Source organism: Lates calcarifer, linkage group LG12, assembly GCF_001640805.2.
Source record: "Lates calcarifer isolate ASB-BC8 linkage group LG12, TLL_Latcal_v3, whole genome shotgun sequence".
NCBI classification, from domain to species: domain Eukaryota; kingdom Metazoa; phylum Chordata; class Actinopteri; family Centropomidae; genus Lates; species Lates calcarifer.
Genome location: NC_066844.1, coordinates 20864174 through 20884788, shown reverse-complemented (window position 1 = coordinate 20884788; position 20615 = coordinate 20864174). Strand labels below are relative to the sequence as shown.

Here is a 20615-nt window from a genome sequence, read left to right as displayed (position 1 = left end):
AATGAGTTGCCTGGGCTCGACGATAAGCTGGGGGAAACGATGGAGAGATGGGAGAAGGAGGCGAGATGTCTCACTCCTGCCTCAGCTCCCGCAGACTTCTCTTTCGGTTTAGTTGTTTTGGATAAGAACGCGGGTTTCGATGCCAAGACACCAAGAATGGATTAACCACCCGGCAATGTGGGAAACTGTCCAGTGGCCTCAGAAGCCTCAGGTTTACACATCTAGTTAATGGCAAATTTGTTGGAAATTAGCACCACTGAAGTACAGTATCAACTCTGACTGCTCCTCCACCCTCCATCTTGTGGTCCTGGTCTTGAAGAGGGACCCAGTGTCAAATTTAAGTTTCAAGACCTTCATTTTAGTTTATTATGAGCGCATTTGTTGCAACCTTCAGACATCAAATTGTTTTCTTGAGTCAAGAAATTAACACAATTAACCTTGGACACAGCAGTATTATTATGTAATAGGAATGCTGTAAGCAGCAGGTCCTCCAACCCAAACAACCATATAGGTCATTTGTTACAACCCTCTGATTTGAACCATAGAAGCATTTCCTGAATTAGCACTTCTATTGCAGAAGACATACCAGGGATAATCCGCTTTTAAAGGATGACTGTTGAGGTGTGACCCATCCATAATCTGATAATACAGTAAAGGTTTGCCTAAGATAGGATGCAAAAACTACTTACTACTACTTACTTAGATTTGGAGCGATTGTGGTTTGGGTTATTAGTAGTTTCTTAAAGTTAGAGGACCTTTGTCATTGTGGTTAAAACAAGCATATGATATATGATAATGACAGTCATTGATGAAAGAAATGGGTGTGAAATATGAAATGAACAGCAGTCCTCTGTGTTAGAGTCCAGCGTTTTTGTCAACCCATCCATCCACCCCGACTGGCTCTGTAGTAATGTAATTACTACGTCCATAAGTAGACTTTGTCAGTTGAACATAAGCATGTTGCTTTGGGCCATTATAACTGACAGGACTAATTCTGTCTCACAGGATCACTTTACAATAAAATAGTAACTGTGAGTCATAATAAACCACTTGCACAAATGACCTATCAGGTTGCTTTTCATGGAAAGACAGTCTCAATGTAAGGCAACCAAAATTACCTTCAATATCAGTACATTTGACCATTTATTTTCTTTAATTATTGACCGGTTGCTCAGTGAGTAGTGAAATATACCCATCATTTATTCCCTGTAGCCCAAGTTAAGCCATTCAGATTTCTTTTTTGTTTGACCAACAGGCAAGAACTCCAATATAAATGATCAAATACTGGCAGTGAATTTTTGCCATTTTTGCAAAGAAAAATGACAGAAATCAAGTAGTTGCCAATAATTTTTTTGCCAATCAACTGCTCAGTTAATTAACCAATAATTTAACAACTCTAGAGTACTGGTTGGTCACTGGGTGACTGGGGATTGATGTTATTATGTGTATTATCCTGTGCCTGTTTGCATAAATGGAAATGTAAGCCTATGCACAAAATCAATGCTGTTTGATGATATTTCAGATGAAGAGAATATTTATAGAGTAAATATAAATATGCTGTGCATCTGCATTTATGCTTACTAAATATAGAGTAAGCATATTATGAGGGTGATATAACTATAGTATGAACAAAAACTTAATGTGTGATGTAATCATGTATAGCCTACATAATGTAATTTCACATAAAACAAAACTGGATAAATCTATTTAACAAACACAAACTTTCTCCAACAAAAAAAGAAGATAAGACAGAGAAAATCTATTATTCTGGAACCTCCGGTGAATGTATCAATGCCTCCAGAGTACGTGCCCACTGCTGAGGGTAAACATGCATGAGTAGAGCGCATGCGCAAAAGCTAACGCCCACATTCTCAAACCAGAAACCGGTGCAGTCTGTGACTCAACGGAGTGGTTATCTTGTCAGACATAGACGATCTTTGCTTGAAAAAGCGGGCACGTGCGGAAAGGGCGGTGCTCACCGTGACTCCCACCGCCCCTCCTCCTCCCCATCACGTTTCTCTTTCTCTCTACAGATTGCGTTTGCTAAAAGCCAAAATATCGGCGGAGATTGGCTGGAGCACAGTGAATGTAGGTCAGGAGCTGCTTGTGCAAACATGAGCATCGTAAAATAGCCCAAATGTGTCTAAAGCCGCGGTGTCCTAACAAAAAGTACTCAAAAGAACCGCCTGTTGCTGGCAGGCATATGGAGGATTAAATTTAGGTCACGTTGCTCACTCTTGAAGGTTGGGTGGGATGTTTTTATTCACAACCTTTTTCTTATTCTAGATAGGTGAGCTGACTGAAAAAACCCCTCCTCACTGCAGCCTCCAGCTAGTGGGGAACTAGGCTAAGAGGTCACAGGCTGTGAGATATAAAACTCATCACCTGCTCTGGATTTCAGAATCATCTATCAGTTTCAATTACAGGGATCTAATGATAGAACATTTTCTGGACATGGCCCTCTAACAACATTAAAAAAAAAAATCATTTTCTTTCATCTAAACATTACTAGGAATCCTAATCCAACATGTTTCCTAACCAGTAAACATGAAAAAATGACATAATCCTAGACATAACACAGTCTTTGTAAACCCTGAGCCAACTCAAGTCTGGTATTATGGGACAGTGCATTATGGGAGTCACTCAAGTGAACCCAACTCTTTAATAATTTCAATTTAAATTTTTATTCCATTTACTGTATTTATTTATTCATATATTTAGTCATACAGTATATCTGTAGATCTAGTTTATCTAATTAGTAGATAATTTCATATTAAGAATTTACATAAAAACATATGTTTATAAAAGATGATGCTTTGTAATAAATTAAACTTCTCAACAGCACAGTATATGAGGGAGTTAAGCTCCACTTCAACCAACTAAGACATTAAGTATTGCCTACATAACGATCCAATAATATAATTTAATACTGTCAGGGAAGTACTAAAAGAGTACTTTTACATGCAGGACTTGACCTGTATATTCTACACACCATTTTGACATCAAATACCTGATAATTACAACAGGTCTGGCAGGTTTTTTGAATACACAGAAATGCAAATTACATTCAAGTCCTGACTTGTTTATATAACATTGTTTTCTCCTTCAAAGCTCAGTAGAACACGTACGAGATCCAGCCTCAAACATTCTCTGAGAAACTCAAAAATTTAACTGTGCAGCAAATTTATGCAACCTTTTAACATTTTAAATGACTTAACAAAATAGAAGAGGAGAGTCCTTAATCTTTATTTGCCCTTTTCAATTGAATAAAATGATTCTGTATCAGTAGTGTTGGTTCTATTAAAAGCTATTTACTGTCTGTGAGAAAATCATCTTTTCTTTAAACTGCCTCATACTATTAACTGTCTGATTTTGTTTAGTAATATGGAACTATTTAAAAGGTTACTAATTTTAAAAAGTACATTACAAACATTAATTTGTTTGAATAGTACCCGATCAACACTTTACAACACATTTTGGTGAAAATATTATAGTAGTAATATTAACTTATTGAAATGAACAATAGCATATGACGGTGTTGTATTGAGTATATTGTATAGAGTATACTGAGGGACCGAGTGAAATAATTTCTCCTTCTAAAGTAAATTAATGTAATTTTCTTAATACATGCTGTAACACCTGAAGTTTCATACCTGCCATGAACCCCACTCTGAGAATAATTGAAGTAGAGATATCCTCCAACAACTTGACTCGACTTGAACCTGAAACTGACATTAGATGTAATAAGTATTGAGCAGCGCCTCTCTGTGGTTTAAATAAGATGTGCAGCTCACTGCTGCTGGAGCAGACAGAGGTGTCTGTTGTGGCTGATATTGTAGAATCAGGCCATATGGACATGAAGAATTATTTAATATAGTTAGTGCTTTTGACTGGGTATTAGATTGTTGAATATATTGAACATATTTCAGAAGAAATATAACTTATTACAACTTATTACTGTCTTTTACTGCTTTTTTCCCCCAAATGTATGCATATTTGCAGAATCATTGTTCAGCCATTAAATTTAGGTCTTCTCACTGCCTATTAAACATTTAGGTAACAATAATGCCAGAAAAAGCCCTCCACCCTTCCCCATACCCTTCTTCGTGATGATTCTAAAATGCAGTACTATGTGTTTACCTCAAGGTGGCAGTGCTAGCATTGGTAAAGAAAGGTGAGGAGTTGGGCTTATTTTTATTTTATTTTTGGCTGTGTTGAGTATTCACAAAGTTTTCTAAGTCCTCACAAGGCTTCAACTCAATGGCATGTGAGGCCATTACACTTCAACATAGGTGTGAATGTACGTGTTTATAACAGCAGAGATGTAGGAAGGACTGAATTATATATATAGCACATTAACATTGGTACTCTAATTAGAGTTAGAGGGAGGGCCATAAAAATATGAAGCTGCAATAACTCTGTTTGTAGCTATGCATAGCCCATGTTTTTGAGGGTTGTCAAAACATACCATGACTTGTGGAATTTATAAGATTTTTTAATTTTTTCTCAGTGACACCTGGGAGAATGAGTGCAGCTGTGCCCAGAATTATCATCTAACACCCACTGACTTCTCCATGACAAACTCACTATTGAGAACTACATTAATGGTATGTTGACAGTGTCATATCCTTAAGTAATATTTTAAGTGGGTGTGTTTCCTCACTGACTTCACTTTATTAATCTGCAAGGTTTTAAAGAACCAGTGCCTTTGTCATTTTTGACCCAATAGAGATGCAGCTGTGTTGCACTGTTTACTGTTGGTTCTTGATTTTTTTTTTTTTTTGTTTGCATCTGGCCCTTTTCTATTACATGAATACATGTAACAATAACTTCAAAGTTGAAGGAGTAAATCCTGTTCTTTGCATTTGCACCTGTTTGTTTCAGTTACATGCAAACTCAGAGGTTAGATCCAAAACCTGTTTTAATCCCATGTGACAAGTTTATCTCTCACTCCTTCCTTTTTCACAATACAAAGATAGATGGAAATATAATGCACTGTATAGCAGGCTCAAAATAAGCAAAATAAAGATGCAGTGACAAAATAAATACCAACAATGATAATACACGCACCAATTAATATTAAACAGTGATGTTCAGACGTCTCTTACCTTGCCTCCTTAGCTGAAAGGTAGAACACCACTGGCCCTCAGTCTCATAAGTTGTGACTGAAGACACACTGGAGCTTTTTCCAATTGGAGAGTTACCATGGTGATGAACACCATCAGAAATGGGGATTTGTTTCCCCTGCCAGGAGAGCTGAGTTTAAACTATAGCAAAATACAGTATGATGGACAGTAAATATGAAGGTATATGTCCAAAGCACACCCAAGAGAACAACTATTCGGGATGATAAATGATTAGATTTGATGTTTCAAAGCAAAGTTTTCTCAGTTCGAGAGATTACCCAGTTTGCTGGGCCAAAATCGGCCTGAAGACAGAAACACAGCTGGGAAAGAAAAGCAACTTAAAACCTGAAACACTCTGTAGTTAGTCCCAGAGGCTGTAGACTTGGTGTGCAGTGTAGGAAAAAGTGACACAGTGCGTGAGGTTGGCAGTGACAAATTAGTCATTAAATACCAGTCAGTTTGAGTCTACAAATAAGCTTGTGCTGTTGAGTTTGAGTTTGGTTCTTGTAGCTATGGGCTGTAGTGATGATATGTTTGGTAGCCTCTGTTTCTCCAGGCGGAGGCAGAGCAATGGCTTCTCAGGGGTTCAGGTAGGGTGAAGTCTTCTGGTATCGATGGAATCCGAGTATTGCTTTTCCTTGTTTCTCCTTTGCGTCTCTCTTCCTCTACAAACAGCAACCATCGTGTTGAGAAACAAATGAAAATGGAAGTTGTCATATATACTGCAAGTCTCCATCACCACAAAGCCAAAACAGGATATTAGCTTCTAATGTACTCAGAAGGGTTCCTGGTTTGACATTTTTGTGTATCTGTGACATAAATCCATCAGTTGAGCTTTACAGTAGACAGACCAGCTTGGAGAGGAACTGTGTTTGGAGGTCACAGGAGTTTGACTGCTAATATTAGTTGCTAGAAAGACAAAAGAACTGACAGCTGCCAGTATATAGAGTGAAGACAGTGGGAAACCAGTCTTTGTGCCTACAGTGATAACGTGTAATAATTTCATGTAGTATTGGGGATGATTTGGTTTGACTTGTGTGACATGAAAGAGACAAAGTTGATGTTTTTTTTTTTTATCTGTGATAGCAGATAAACACAAAATACCCAGTTGTTAGAGCTGCTTCAATGAATTAGGTTGTTATTCAGCTATGTAGCAACACTAGCAAGCCAGAAAACAATAAGCGCAAATGAATAAAACTAAATTATGTGGTTATGATTATCTACCGTATTTTGGCAGTGTTGAGCAGCTCATTGAAAAATCCCCTTTCTGATGCAATGGTTATAATAAGTAACAATTTTTGATTTCACTGCACTATAGTGATTCATGCAGCATTAGTTCAGCATACATGAGCGTGCAAAGCATTCTAATTTGCCTCCGTCTAAGGTGAAAGATAGGGAACAGTTGATTATAATAAAATCGACAGAACAAACGACAGAGTAAACAGCTATGATGTCTGACAACTTTGTGCTGGTGGCTGCACTGAGGCCTGTAGGACCTCAGGACACACTAAGTAAAATTCAGAAACCGTATTATTCTCTTGATAAGCAAAATGTAGCATTATGATGGCAGTAACAACCTATGCCTGATACTTGTCCTGATTTACCCCCCAAAGGCTATTTACATTTTCTGACAGGCAGACAGATATTGCAGCAGGCAGCCAAGATCTGCTGAGATCTGCTGACAGGCGGCCTCTTGTGAAGAGGTGCCAGATTATCCTGAGGGGGACAGCTCCATCCGTAGTGTATCCAAACAGTTTAATGTATTTACTTTGTTTTAGCACAGTGAGGAAAGAGGAGGCGTGGGGATAAGGTTGGTTCGTGATGAGTTGCTAAGGGAAAACAACCTTTGTTAACGTTCATGTAATCTTTGGTGTAATGTTTGTAAATCAGTCTGCAAACAAGTGAAGGAAAAGCTACTTCCACATATGTGACAAACTATACACAGTATATTTTAAACTGGTAACCCAGGGCTGTAGGTTTTTACCATTTCCACAGATCCGTTGACAGGTCCATGACATTTTTGCATTGTCCTGTTGTTTCTGTAGGTGAACTTATTTCTGCATCTATTTATTATCTACCATCAAATAAGGTGATTTTAGGCAACTAAAACAATGTTGGTTTAGGTTTGTGGTTGTGTTACTGCTGGGTGCGGGGACATGAACTCCAGTGAACAGAGTCCTTTGCTACTCAGTGCAAACATATGTCCTTTGTCAAAATGTCCAGTGTGGTCAGTTATTTGGTGAGGACAGGATGTTTCAGACACAGAGTAGACATGTGATTGGTTCAAGGGTGGAAACTAGTGGACAGGTGAGGTGTAACAGGAACTAGACAATTCAAGAAAACACCATTAAAGGAGGCCCTGTGATAATCTGGCAACCTGCCCAGGGTGTACCCCATGTCTTGCCCTTTGTGGGATTCACTCCAGTGATACAGCTAATGGATGGATGGACAATTAAAGAAGGGAGAGGCTATAGCTCTGTCCCAGTTCAAGAGCAATTCAGGTGTGGCCCAAAATCCATCACTGGTCATTTGTTGGATGAAATGGACCATTTAGGTGAATTTCACTGACTGAAATAGCTGGAAAATACCACATGGTCACATTTTATTTACCAGTTATTTGAGCTCGAGTGCTTATTAGTCAACAGTAAATACATATTATAATATGAGTCAGACAAAATAAACAATTTAGAAATAATGGAAGCAGGGCAGCTTGTACTGTAAACTGCAGTATCGTGGATCTTAGCTCAGTTTCAAGGAATAGTTCAACATTTTTGGAAATTTGCTCATGTGCTGTCTCACTGAGACTTAGATGAGAAGATCAATACCTCTCTCATGTTTGTCTAAAGCAACAAAATACACCTTACCAGCACCTCTAAAGCTCATTAACTGACAAGTTAAATCATGTTTGTTTAATCTGTACAAAACCCGCCCTTTAACGGGAAGTAGTGTGCTAATTCCTGGCTATTATTTGGCTGCGACCAGTTTCCCTGGCGACCAGCTGAGACTCCAGGAAATTAGTGATCCTAGCCAAGAAATAGGATGGCACATAACTCCCTGTAAAATGGTGAATTGCTATTTTTACATTTTTTTAAAGAAATCAAACAAGTGAGATATAATGTATTCCTTTCTGAGTTTTAGAGGTGCTGGAAGATGAAACCGCTGAACTTTGGACAGAGTCAGGGCAGCCGTTTCCTCCTGCTTTCAGTCATGAAGTGAAGCTAAACTGCTGGCTGTAGCTACAAACAAAGCAAATAAAAATGTCCCAAAATGTCAGTCTTCTTCTTTAAAATGGGTATTTATGCTTTACCACTTATTTGAAGGCAGTGGTCAACTGACCTTTTTTTATTAATATTGTGACTGAATGAGTTGATGAGGAGGATTGGTTTTGGTCTCTTTTACCTCTTTTGGGGATGAGGTGCAGCTCATTGGAAACGGCTCGTGTCTGAGGCCGCAGAGAAAGGAGAGAGAGACGATGCAGGAGCCATCGTGACACTTCTCTCGATCCAGTTACCTTGTCTTGATTCCTCCCCCATCCAATCATCTCTTCCTCGTAGCACTGCACCCTCCAATCACCATCTGTCCTGCAGGCAGTAACACTTATACATATCTGCTGTAATTAGACAATCATTTCCACATGTGGATCAAACTCCTTCAACCACTCAACCCCTACCTCACCCTCCTATCCGCCCACTGTCTCCTTTTTCCTCCCTCTGTTTTTCTTATTTCCCTGTCTCACACTCGACTACCCTCCGTGTGCCCCTTTTCACTCCCCCCAACCCCCCACCCCCCTTTCTCCTCCCTTTCTGATTGAATTACCATAAGTGCAGGTCTTGGCTAAAATATGCCAGCTTGTTCTGATTAAAACTGTCCTTGTTATACCAGAGACTTTCCAAATGGCTGTGAGCAGTTTGTGTGTGTGTGTGTGTGTGTGTGTGTGTGTGTGTGTGTGTGTGTGTGTGTGTGTTTTTGGGGGTGGGGGGGTGATGGGCAAGGAGGGGAGGGGTTGGGGGGGTGTACATGCAGTTTGTGTTGAAAAGAAAAATGCAGCCAGACAACATTGTATGGCAAAAGATAAAGAGTCGAAGCACAAGGAACAAGATGGGGACAGGATGGAAGGAGATGGAGAGGAGGCAGTGGGGTAAAAGCGGGAGGGAGCCGAGAGTGAGACAGTAATGGTAGTTGACAGAGTTGAGTTCACAACAGGTTCATGGTGACATCATGGTTGAATTTTGGGGAACCTTTATATAGGAAAAACTATTCGCTGTTCATTGGATGCACATGTAACCACCCCCCCCACCCCAAATGTCCTTCTTCTTTCCTGTCTTCTTTTCTTTCTTTCTTATCTTGTCCACAAACACTAATAGCCTCAAACAACACCAAATATGCAAATTGACTTTGGTGCTTTAAAGTCAATTTTTAGTCGTGGTGTAGTGAGTCTGTGCAGCTTTAAGTGCACATATGGGTTTCCCCTGATTTTGTTTGTGTTTGAATGAAAACCCTCACTCATTCCTCAGGTCCTGTGTTAAACTTAATAACCCCAAACTGGCAACTGCTACTAGTGTCACTCCTTTCCCTTTCTCTACGTCCTTGTCTTCCCCATAGTCCTCATTTTTTCTCCTCCTTTGCTCCTTTTTTTTCTTTTCTGCCTGTAAGTCTAGCCAACCCTCACCACTGGTACAGTATGTTCTTTGTGTGTAGGCATGTTTAGCTATTTGAGAGACAGAAAAGACATAAAAGAGCCCTGCATGGGACCCGAAACGTGTTTATGGTGTATGTGTGGGTGTGATTATATTTGTGTCAGCTCTTTTTCTTGCTTGAAGAAAATTAACAGCGGGGAGTTGTGGTGTATTAAAGGTTCTTTGTGTCTTGTGCATGTGTTTTTTTTGTTTTTTTTTTGAGCATGCGCCCCAGTGCTGGCATTTTATTGGCTTGTGGGCATTTGCCAGCCTTAATATGAGTGTAACTCTGTCTCTGCATTTTCTGCATGCATGCTTGTATGTTTGTGTGTGCCTGACTGAGTGAGCGAGCTTGTCATGCATGCCTGTCATCCTCTGCATGCCTCTCCTTGCACCACAGAGCTTCACATGACATCAATCTGAGAGCAGTGGGATAGTGATCTCATTACCAACAGCCTGTTGCTGATTAAAACCTGCCGTCTGCACCGTCCTTCTTCACCCTTTCTTTTCTTCTCCCTCCCCTTAGCTCTCGCCTGCTTCCTTGTCCTTTGCCTCGCCCCCACCCCCCTTCCTTCCCCTCCACCCCCTCCTGCCTCCTCCACCCCTCAACTCCAGAGTCGCACCATTCTGCGGTTTCTCCGCTGCTCGCTGCCAAAAAGGGCCCCATTTCAAGCTCTGCAGAAAGTTATAAGCTCCCCTCTTTTTTCCCCTTAAGTTTTTCCTCCATTTCTTTGTTCTTTCCCCTATGCTGTACATCTTCGGGGCTGTCTTTATCAGAGGCAGAACCTCCAGTAACCTACCTGCAGGCCTCATCGAAGCCCTTCTCATGTTCCTGATCTCCTCTCCAAGTCAGTCTGCTTTGACGTTCATTTACACTAAACAAGAACAAAAAGCAGTAGAGAACGAAAACACCGGCAGATGTGTCTGAGTGAGACTGTGTGCACGCATGTATCAACATGTGGACGCATGTGCGAAAAAGGATGCTTATTACCACCCCGTAGATTTACAGTCAGAAATACACAAATGCCTCTTTCACACTCAGCCAGATGTCATACGCTCCCCTCCTCTTTGCGCATTTCACTGACACAGAAACACAAACAGCTCTAACCTTTCACCTCGCTTGCTGACACTGTTGCTGAGAAGTGTGGCAGTAACCCAGACGCTTACAGCAGTGGACCTGTGATTGGACGGTCCCCGGGTTCAAATTTGTAACCAAAGTGATCAAAGAGTGTGATCCAAGTCACAAATCGTTGCCAGAGGTTTCATGAGAACAGTAAACACTGCATTTTTGTTAATTCAGTGATCTTGTCACAGTAACCATTCTGTAATATACTATATTAGTTAAATATGACACTCAATTTATTACCTTTAGGTACCAAGTGAGGGTAGTGAAGTAGCAAAAGAAAAAAATACTGTCTAACGCTGTGAGACTACAGAGTAGACTTAAACTTATGACAAGTTGTATTTTTCTTCATCTATTTTTGGACAACTATATGAAGCATTTACAGTATATACATAAACATAAACAGATGGTTGATAAAAGATATTTTAAAAACCCATAATAGTTACCCATTTCTTAATGAGTATGAAACTCGATGACTCAAACACAGTCAAACACATTTCAAGTTTCAAAATCGTATTAATTCGTCAAAGTAGCAGTAAAGAAAAAATTAAGTTTTTGTCTCTGCTGTTGTTTTGGAAGGTGACCTGTGCTGACGTGGATCGGCCTGTAGCGGGCTGACTCGCCACCAAGGCGGTCACGCAGACAGCAGCAGACAGGTTTATCTTTGACATGAAAAGGCAGGTAGCTCTGCTCCCCTGGGGGCCAACTAGTCAGGTTTGATCTCATCACGGATCAAATGTATCTCCATTAGATGCTTCCTTACTAGAAAACCGCTGGGCTGATTTGCTTAGGAAAATCCTGTAGGAGGAAAAGAGTCCACTTGAACTGATTTAAAGGTGGGGAAACTGCAGAGAGAATGGCCCTTTGTACTTCTCTGGCTAGACAAGATGGAAAACAGCTCATGGTCGTTTGCATTTGGACAATTTAATGAAGTCACCTAACATATATACCAGGTTCTGTGTGATTCTCAGAGAAGATGTCAGCAGTGTAGATTTGTTATGTACTTAATATTTTGCACACTTATCTTATTTGTAGCAGTTCAAATATATTGCACAGGTACAATAACTTGAAATTTATATTTCCATAAACAAGTTTAATCTATAGATTTATGATCAGTCTGTACAGAGTGACTCACTCTTTACACTTACATCATTCATTTGTTAAATCATAATGTGTTTTAATACAAATTTTGAATAAAATAAGTGCTGCATTTCCAGTTTTTATGTTATTTTTTCCATGGTCTGGAGTCATAAGGACACTGATGATGAGAGGGTGTATTTCTTTCCCATCAGGCAAATTTAGTCACAGTAAAGCGCTGAGTGGCCCTTGATTGGCCCCAGGCCCCTGGACTCCCACGTGGGCTGGCCACAGTCCCAAAGTCAAGGCATTGTAAACACGCAGCGAAAGCCAAGGGCTGATACTGATATCCCCAAAGGTGTGCAACCCTCTGCAGCATGTGTGTTTGTGTATATCTGTGAGTTAATGACTGTTTCATTAGTGTGGCTGTGTGTAGATGCATGCACCACTCTCCTGTGTGTGTGTGTGTGTGTGTGTGTGTGTGTTTTACTGTAGGCCTATCTTTGGACGGTGAGAAGAGGAGGAACAAATTTAGAAATTCAAAATAAACAGTCACAGAGTTGAAATCCAACAAAAGAGTGTTGACTGACAGTACAGTGTAGAGGGAGTGGAGGTAAAGAGAGAGAGACTGTTAGACAAAGAAAGGGAGCAAAAGAGAGAGATACAGAGAGAGAGAGAGAGAGAGGGGAAGAGAGGGGGTGGGCAGCAAGTTGAAACCTAAGCTTTCTGGACCCTATTTTCCCTTCCTTCGGGCATTCTGTGGCTGGTAAAAAATGTGCTGTATATTTGAAGTGTTGGATCACGTGACAAAGGCAGGGTTTGTGAATCAAAGTACACAATGATTTCAGGAGGAGAGAGAGAGAAAGAGGGTGTATGTTAGTGAGAGAGAGAGAGACGGGAAAAGGAGAGGGAGGCGGAATGCAACAGGCTGAGCTCTATCGTCGCTGCGAGAGGGACTTCTGACTGACAAACACAACTACTACTCTCCTTCTCAGCTCCTTTCTCCTCTGACTTACCCTCGCTAACCACCAGACTGTGCTGCGTTCACATCCCGGGTCTGGTAAGTTTGCTTTTCGGTCCCTGTTTTCTTTTTTCTTTTTTTAAAGTATCTTCTTTTCCTTATAACTTCAGTCTGCTGGCAGTGTGTGAGAAAGAAGCAGACGGACAGAGGACATGTCAGAGCATGAGTGAGATGTGTGTGTTTCTCTTGTCTCTCCCTCCCTCTCTCTCCTTCTCTCTTTCTGTGAGTGTAAGTGTGTGTGTTTCTGGGACAGCATGAGTGGAGAGATTGAGTTTCCTGAGGACAGCTTTAATTGAGAACAGAGATTTTCGAGAGAGGGAGAAAGAACAACAGAAACAGTTAAGGAGGGGAATGAAAGCTGATCAGCACTTGCATGTGCTTTGGGGCCGCTCCATGTGAGGAGATGAACGCTTGTGAGATGTGTGTCTGTGTGTGTTTGTCCTCATTTGTGTGCCACAGTTGATGGATGCACATTTCTGTGTTTATTCTTGACTTCATAAACTCTGATTCAAGGATTCTGAAAGATTCTGATCAGGACTTAAGAAAGAAAATGAAATGAGTTTTTAAAAAAATGGATGTTGGAATTCCCCAGATTTTTAAAGAATGACATGAATAAGAGAAGAAGTTATGCTACAGCACATTGCATACTGTTTTTGATTGTTGCCTGCATTGGTCTTTGAGAGCTACAGGTGAGCTCTGAAACTATCTCAGGCCATTTTCCAGCAGCAGACAAAGTGGCTGCTTCACCCCCGCGGGCTCTCGGCCAGCAGACCGGCTGTCAGAGTTGATTGATCATTCCCATCATCATCCTCACCAATGGCTGAGTGGGTCTGGTATACCTGAGTATGTACACACTCAGTCAACCCCCCCCCACCCCCCCCACCCCGCCCCGAAGGTTATGTAAACAGGTTTCCATCCACACAATTACATAAGGGGGATGGAAACATTGAAATAGGCTCCTCCGGATATCACAAGACAATCTGCTGTGTGTCTGATTGCTGCTGCTGCTGCTGCTGCTGCTTTGCATTATGTGTGTGTGTGTGTGTTTGTAAGAGAGTGAGTGTGAGAGAGAGAGAGAGAGAGAGAGTGCATATGTGTGTGTGAATTAACTTAGTGACGCCCTCATGCTGAAACACAACTCTTTTTATACAGCATGTGAATCATTTCAAATAGTGTCCTTTGTGCGACACCTTCTATATAAATACAGATGCATTGTTTGATTGATGATTGTGATTAAGATTCTATTTATCCGCCTCTTCCCAGCTGATGCAAGCTGTCCGCATCTCTCCGCTAACACCATCCTGCTGAGCGGTCGCAAGCCGCACCATTCCATGCGATGCAAGGCCCGCAGCTGCAAGCTTTTCTAGCAATCTCTTGACAGATCTATTTCAGATTAATTTTCCTTACTGTGTGGAGGAGTGTTTATCAGCACGTCTGCAGGAATACGTGGAAGAGTCTGCAAGCAAGGCATAAACAGCTGGGTGTAAATAATCCATAGTATATTAGAGATCACATTCTGGAGAACAGTGGCAGACTTGCTAAATATAACCACCTTCTTCTCCTCTGATTGAATGGGCACTCATCACTTGGTCACTTTCTTTGTCAGTGGACACTCACCCATAGTGTCAGCTGCTGAGTGAACTCTGTCACTCTGGTCCCAGGTCAGACTTTTTCAGCTTTTAAAAATCCAACATTTAGGGTGGATGCAGCTGCTCTTGGTTAAGTCCTGTGTTTGTTTGTTTTTTTTTTTTTTTTTTTTGGGTTTGGAGCATTTGGAGCAGAGACTTCTAGAAAAGTTTGTGTGTGCTTGTTTGTGCATGTGTTTGGGTGGTGTTGGATAAAACTCCTTAAACTGCACTGCAGTCTCATCTTTGTTCTCTACACTTTTAAAGAATGACAGCCCCTTAGGCTGAGGAGGATGTCTGGCTCCTCTCCTCTTTCTCTCTCTCCTCTCTCTCTCTTTCTCACTGACTTCTTTTTCCTTTATTTCCTCACTATTAAAAAAAAACTCCCATCTTCTCTGCTGGCCCTTGTCAGCTGAGTTTGATTTTGTACGGGGGTTGTTCTCTTGGTCGCTACATATAAATGGAAACTTGGAACTTCCACAACAAAGAAGCGAGCATTTGCTACTTGTTTTTGAGAGCGGAGGACACAAATGTTTTCTTGTTCTTCAGAATTACATATTGTCCACAGAGTTATTTAGAGAGATTTTGGTGAGAGCCATGCACTGGCTGCGGTTCGGCCTGACATGCCCAATTGGCTTCAGAGATTTGGAAGTGACTTGTAACGTTCATTGTTGCTCTCGCTGCACTTTTTCAAAACTCAAGGCTGAATGTGTCTCAGTGTGTCTAAAGAGCTTCTCAGTGTGTTTAATCACGGCCCGAGGCGGCTCTTCAGCACATGCTACAAGTCCTTTAAACACACTAATCCTCTCTGTGGACGAACAGCTAGAAACAGACTGAGCATGTGTGTGAGACATAGGTGGTTGGAGGGTTCTGGCAGCCTTTACACTCACTTTTCACTTTAATACTAAATGAAAAGCTGCCTACAAAATGCCTCAATTAGGCCTGACCCATGGCCAGGCTGCTGAGCCTGGAGCGACAGGGGCTGACCCCGGCTCCAACCTGCAGACCCTGAGTAGCCCACAGGGTTGGCTCCACATAATGACAACATTGTGTGTTTTATGAAACATTACTACTATCACCAACATCACCCCCATTAGCACTGCTAACACAGAATCCACACTGTGTTATTCTAAATATGTTGGACAGTTTAAATCAGTTCAAAAGTAAAGCTGTGAGTTAGAGGTAAAGCTACAGTTATGTTAATTGTTGATTCATTTCTTGGATGTTTTCACAATTAATCAGTTTATTATTTGGTCTGTAAAATGTTGTTGAGATTCCCAGAGCCCAAGCTGATATCTTCATGTTGCTTGTTTTGTCCAAACATCAGTACAAAACTGAAAGTGATTTACTTCATTATCATAGGAGATTAAAAGAAACCACACATATTTAGAATAAAGAATGAAACCAGTGAATTTTTGGCTGTTTTGTTTTTTTTAAAAATGTCAATCAGTCAATCAGTTAGGTTGATTAATTATCTGTTTCAGCTCTAACTATTTTTTATTTAGAGCTTTTGTAGGTGATCAGAAACATGTTACATAACACACTAGATGAGTAAAAACCATAAAATAAATATAATGATTGGCAAACTTGTTAGCAAGTTCAAAATGTAAAAGACTTTTCCAATTAGATCCACATGGCTTCACAGACCTTAGTTTGTTACTAAAAACCTGAAGCTTCCATGTCTGGTTTTTATAAACATGCTGTTTTAGTTAAACACGTGGTTCCTCATGTAATTTTCTTTTCTGGGAACAGTGGTTGAGTTGATAAACATTTCTAAGTGAATAGATATAGTGTAATTCTATTTTACTGGATGTACTGTGAATTGGAGTGCTATCTGAAGACTGAAGTGTAAGTCCAAGTTGTAGTTGAATATATTCGGAAATACGCTCATTCATTTTTCTTGCAGAGAGTTAAATGAGGAGATTGATGCCACTCTCATGTCCGCAGGATAAATATGAAACCACAACCAGCAGCTGCTTAGCTTAGCTTAGCATAAAGACCAGAAACCAGGGTAACAGCTAACAAATATCCCCTCTCAGTACTCCTGAAAGCTCACTTATTAACACATCATATTCTTCTTATATACAATCTATGGTCAATATGGGTTTAAATACAGGGTTATGTGCCAAACTAATTTCTTGTCTGCTGCTGTAATTTAATATTTTCTGTACAGAGACATGAGAGTGGTCAGTCATGTTGCAAAATGTCGAACATTTGGGGAACATTTCAGGTTGAGACGTCAGAGTCAACTTTGTCCTCCTAAAACTTTAAAAAACAAATTTTTCTATACAGCCTTTAGTCAAACAGGGCAAAAGAGATCAGATCCTGTTTATTGGAAATCATTTAAATAAGATGAATGGCTGGAAATCATTCTGAGGGATGTCCCTGAGTAATAAACACCCGGAAAATAGATATCAAATGTTGTTTTGAGGCCTAATATTTACATCTGTGTGTACATTCTTGACTAAGCTAGCGACATAATTGCATGCATAAATTGGAAATATGTGTTTACCACAGCCAGAAACATTTTGCGGTTATAAGATGGCTGTCAGACCCTGGTGCTTTATGGCCCAGCAATATTTGTACTCCTCAAAAGACATTTTTACATGTCAGTTTGACATAAAATATAGGAGGGTCATTTGTTGGAAAATCTAATTATGTTGTTTGTGGGTGATGGTGCCTGTGTTTTTTCTCCTCTGTAATGGTTTCTGTGTGTCAGTATGTGTATTTTGTACTCTGTGTGTTCAGCACAGCTCATCCCTGGCTGCATTCTCTCAGAATAAGGCAGATTCGATTGTGGTTTTATGGTTTACAGCTAATTGTCCCTGCTGAAGTCATGATTTTTCCTTGCATTTGGCTGTTTTTGGGGGAAGTTTTTAGCCTTCAGTTCGACTCAGATTCTGCCTCTCAGTTTCCTCTGCGGCTCTATAGGTGGTATACATATGAGATTATATGGTTTCAAATGCAGACATTGTATTTAAGTTTATCCTCTTGGTTTCCTTCTCATTATCACACACCAATTTCTCCATAGTTACATCTGCAAGCCAAACAAAACCATAGAGCTCCTTCAGTTCTGCAAATCAAAAGAACCTGCATAAAAAATATGGGCTGTTTGTTTGATACTACACTTATAATGGCAAGTAGATCTTAGTAGAAAAGTATGGCACACAAAAGAACAACGAGATAACCAAACCAACAAAGTCAAAAAGAGAAAGCCTGTAGCACTTTTAATGCCCGCCTATTTTCCAGCTGACTCACATAGCTCTGGATGAAACCCACACACTGGAAGTTTGGAAACAGAAAGATGACTAAATAGTTGGGAAGAGAAAAAACACAATTTTTTTAAAAACTCACTTTCTATTTACTGACAGGGGAAAAAGTGCAGAAAATTAAAGAGCAGACGTTTCCGTTTAATGTGGCCTGTTCTCTGTCCAAAAGATCAAAGCATGTTTATCATCGGACAAACAGTTTTTGTTTTAGTCTTAGACAAGTGTTCACACTCTAGCTTGGGTGAAAACACTTTTAAGGACATCATCATGCAATCCTTTTGATATGCTAACGCCACGGACTCATCTACCACATGTTTAAACAGAAATAAAGGACGTCATTATGTGTTGTGGAACAGAGCATTCCTACCCTCTGGTTCCAGTTTGTAGTAACTGGAGTTCTTCCAGGCATCACTGAGCCCCACAGGCTCCACCCCTGATTGACACTGTTTCACCATTAATGGAAAATATTAACTTTTACCTTTTGAACTGTTCCTGTTTTCCATAATTCAGAGTGCTTCTGTGTTAAAAAAAAAAAAAAAAAAGTTTTTCCAACTAAATTCCTAAAACCTGGGACAAATTTGAAAATTCCCTGTTGTGCAACTGCTCTTTGAAGTTTTGCCTTTAAAAATAAAGTGCTCACCTCACGCAGGCATGCATGTAGATTTTATCAATGTAGAACTTATTGTTGATTCACTGCAGTTAATAATGCAAACCAATCGACCGGTGTCATGTGAAATAGAATGGATGCTATCATGTCGAGTTTGAAACACATCTGGTGAGGAGACCTTGAATAACATTACATAAGCAGCTGACCTAAAGAAAGTCCTGAACAAAAGATCTCTGCTTCATGCCTCCTCCTGCAGTCAACTCTATTCTCAGTCTTCTTCAGTGAGAAAACTAGTAACCACTAAATGTCAAGCAAGAAAAAAAATGCTTCCCAACAAAACTGGCGAAGACAATTAAGAACAAAAGACTTGGATTCAGAAAGAATGAAATATTTAACTTTTAAGGACCATGTGCAGTGCTGATGGCTGCCATGCAGGAGTCCACAGGCAATACAGCTGTTTTTCTTGTTGTTATTGTGAAGCCTGTCTAAACAGTCAGAACAGGGCAGGAAACATGGAGCTATTAGTCATTTCAGATGAATAGTGTGGCATGGGATAAAGCTGTTTCTCAATAGTCAGCATGCATTATTTGATCTGGCTGACCTTTCTATGTGTCAATTATTTTTTTCCTGTTGGATAACTAGAAATTATTTCATTGAGCAACTTTTAATAATTACATCTAAGGCAATAAAATAGTCGGATTAATATCCAAGACAAGTGATGAAAGCTAACTAGTAAGTTTCAAAACTCAACTTTCCATCTTAACTGATTGGCCTACTTTACTTTAATAACACCATCTATGGTCATGTGTTTGCATGATGCATTAATGCATTTCATGCTGAGATTAGTCAGTTCTGAGCACCATCTGTTTTTAACCTATGCACCCTGATCTAGATCCATTTTCTGAACACTTAAACCAAGGCCTGTCCTCATTCACTGACTGACATCGAATGACACAAAGACTTCCTTCCTATCACCACACATTTCTCAACCATAAAAGTGGACTCATTATACTATAAAACTGAAGATTAACTATAATTCTCCAGTCATCTGTTTCCCTGAAAATGCTGCACCACATTATCTCCACACCAACAGGACATTTTTTTGTAATGTGCAGATGAGAACAGTGGAAAATGTGACCAAAACTCTCAATACATCCAAAGATTGATAGAGTTAAGGCCTAAACAACGCTGTTTACCGCCATAATGTTATGTAAGCTTTTCATCATGTACAGTAGTACATAAATACATAGAACAGTGATAAAAAAAACAAAAAAAAACAAGCCTGGATACAGAGTTTAATTTAAGCTCTTGGTGGGAGCCCAGCACAGGATATGTCTACACTGGGCTGCCAAATTGGAAAACACAACCTTTTCTCTGTGTTTGAGGTTTCTGTACACTGTAGGCCAGCTTTTTTTTTTTTTTTAATACTTTTTTAAAATCAAATGACAGAGTTTATCAAAAACAGTCTTCAGAGAGAATAAATCTTAAGATGATGGCTTGGTGTTTTTGTGTAACAGAAGTAGATATGTGGCAGTAAGGTTATGTTAAGATGTTGATTTTATCAAATGACTTTGCAATCATAAAATGGAGGCAATAGTGACTGAGCAGCCAAGCATTTATGAGTCACAATCATATCGATGCATGTTTGGTTTCAGTTTAAAACACAGTGCAGGTGTTGACAGAGAACAGGAGGGGACAGAGTGGAGGCTAAACCAGCTGAGACTCAGCAGAGTAACAGGGTGTGTCTGCTCCGCTTCTGACCAGAGGCTGGTTGTGATGCACAGTTTTGTTGTTTTTAAGACCAAAATAGGACAAAGAAGAAGAGATTTAGCGGAATTTTTTATTTTCATGTAATGAGTATGAAAAGAGATATTTATGAAAACAACCTTTTAGACCAAATGTTCAAGTTCTGCTTACCCACAGAGCACAATGGTGGCAGCGTCACATTTCAATAATCGCTAACAAACAGCAGATAAATTTGGTGAGTCCTGCAGGGCTCTGGTGTGGGTTGCGACTGCGGCACTTGGTTTGATTAGTAACACGTGTCCAAGAAATCTGCAACATACAGCTTGCATTTTGCAGATTTGGTGA

The 20615-nt window shown here is 40.1% G+C and overlaps 1 protein-coding gene across 4 annotated transcripts in view; it reads left to right on the top strand.

The window, feature by feature from the left end:
* The window catches only part of LOC108885977 (retinoic acid receptor gamma-A), a 61704-nt gene that overhangs the window by 14087 nt on the left and 27002 nt on the right, over nt 1-20615 (top strand). Inside the window, exon 1 of one of the 4 annotated variants that reach the window (XM_018680539.2) lies at nt 4556-4607. The exons of 1 other annotated variant lie outside the window; for it this stretch is intronic. The gene's annotated coding sequence lies outside the window, so the exon portion shown is untranslated. Of the gene's footprint in view, nt 1-4555; nt 4608-12768; nt 13063-20615 lie in introns of those variants that run through there. 2 more of the 4 variants (XM_018680542.2, XM_018680537.2) reach the window with 2 other exon arrangements.